The sequence below is a fragment of the Meleagris gallopavo genome, chromosome 5 (genome assembly GCF_000146605.3).
Source record: "Meleagris gallopavo isolate NT-WF06-2002-E0010 breed Aviagen turkey brand Nicholas breeding stock chromosome 5, Turkey_5.1, whole genome shotgun sequence".
Classification (NCBI taxonomy): Eukaryota; Metazoa; Chordata; class Aves; order Galliformes; family Phasianidae; genus Meleagris; species Meleagris gallopavo.
The window spans coordinates 51172834-51174716 of NC_015015.2; the positions used below are offsets into that span (position 1 = coordinate 51172834).

A 1883-nucleotide genomic window follows, 5' to 3' on the forward strand; every position below is an offset into this window, starting at 1 on the left:
CCGGCTCCGCCCGCAGCGCTGGGACCCGGCCGGAGCCGCACCGCGCCGCCAGGCTCCGCGCGGACCACGCATCTCTGCCTCCTTTTATTGCTGTTGTTAAACCTAAATAAAGTAAAATCAAATAAAGTCGCTGACCGAAATCGCCCTGTTTAAAGGAGGGGCTCCCACAACTGCCTCCTGCCGTGCGGGCGCACGCGCCTCGGCCCGCTGATAACGCTGCGTCAAACGCCGCAAAACACGTTTTCACTTCAATTTATTTCTACCTTTACAAACGACAGCTTTTTGGCCGCGCTCACAGCCCTTTTCTATTTGCTCTCCGTGAGCGTTTGGGTAATCAAATGACGGCGGCACGGTGCTTGTGCAAGGCCGATTTCAACACCTGACTTCCACGTAGTGATGGGCCGGGGCCGTCATCAGCCCCAGCAGGGCCACCTCAAATCCCAACGGCCCGGCCCAGGCCAACCCCACAGGGCCGCGGGGCCTTCTTCCATCCCCCACCCCCATTCACGACCTAGCGCTGACAGAAGCCCGTATTTTCTCTAGGGACAGCACGTCTTCCAAGTCCTCTGCGCTCTCCCATTTTGCTTGAAACCCAAAGGCAAACAGAAGACTTAAGAACATGAATTTTTTATGATTCAAACACGGCCTTTCAGTCTGACTCCTCTCCCCGCACACGGCAGGACACCGCTCTCGCAAGCAGCGTTGTGGCTTTCACACTCAATTCTGCAGAAGGCAGAAAAACCACACCCCAAACCCGGGCTCTGTAGGTAACACGCCTGAAAGGAGCGCTGCGCTCTGCTCCCCTGCTTACCTTAGCGCTAGGCTGCTAGTTGATAACGGCCCCAGAAGGCAGGAACCGATGCAGACTGCTTTCCTATGGATTTACGGCTGTGATTAATTGACTCTGCGTCTAATGCTCTAATTGAAGTTGGTCTTCTGCCTGGAAACTCAAAAATGTTTCTGTTTTATCCCAGTTACCAGAGTCAGCACAATAGTTTTCTTCTGGTCTCTCACCCGCACACTTCTCCATGCAGCAACTCCAAGACCTGGTTGCAATTAATGAGCTAATTGAAGTGGAATTGCAGAACAATCGCGGTGTGCCATACTTCCATGGCAAAGTGAAGAGGAAGAGTGCACCAAGCCTCGTGAGTTTCACCATCTCCTTCTGTTGGTTACGCCTCTATGAGCTACTAATTAACCATATATTTAATGCCAGTCCAAAAAAAAAAAAGCAGAATGGTAGAAAGTTGTGCTTGAAAACACACACTTACACATTATTGAAGATTTTAAGTAAACCGTGCCACAAAGAACAGCTAGAAGTGCCTTCTCCCTTTCAAGCAAAGCAGAGGCACGGAAGCAAACATTTCTGGGCACAAAAGTGAATTTGCTCTAAGTGTTGTTTTTCTCCGTTGAGTATTAAACTCTTCTAGTATCTTCCTTAGAGTCTTGTTTTGGAAGCTTGCACAATCAGAGACTGAAATTACATTTTCTTGATCTCCAAAACTTGTCCGTGAGGGGCACATGAGAATTGCAGTACACTGCTCCTTTGTTGTAACACTTACTCCTGCAGTACTTACTTGCTACTTCCCACGTGCTCCTAAGGGACTTCCAAGTACAGCCTACATGTTCTTACAATTTCTTTTTAATTCTGTTTTTGCAAGAAGTCATGTAATCACCTGTATCTTCAATTATTCTTCCCTAAAAAGATGACAGCTGGAATTACTGCCTGTTTTCCCTGCAGTGGAAAGCTGCCCCTAGCTATATATTTTCCCGTTGACAAGTTGGTCGTGCATCAACATTTACCACAATAATTTTTCGGGTCATAAAGCACTCATTTTTAGCAGAATCTTAGTTAAGCAAAGGAATAATTGTATTAAAAAAAA

The 1883-nt window shown here is 47.7% G+C and overlaps 1 protein-coding gene across 1 annotated transcript in view; it reads right to left on the minus strand.

The window, feature by feature from the left end:
* LOC100541609 (SERTA domain-containing protein 2-like) overlaps window positions 1-1139 on the minus strand; it is a 13589-nt gene extending 12450 nt beyond the window's left edge. The window contains exon 1 of the mRNA XM_003206770.4: window positions 812-1139. The gene's annotated coding sequence lies outside the window, so the exon portion shown is untranslated. The remainder of the gene's footprint in view (window positions 1-811) is intronic.
* Between the last annotated feature and the right edge of the window lie 744 nt (window positions 1140-1883).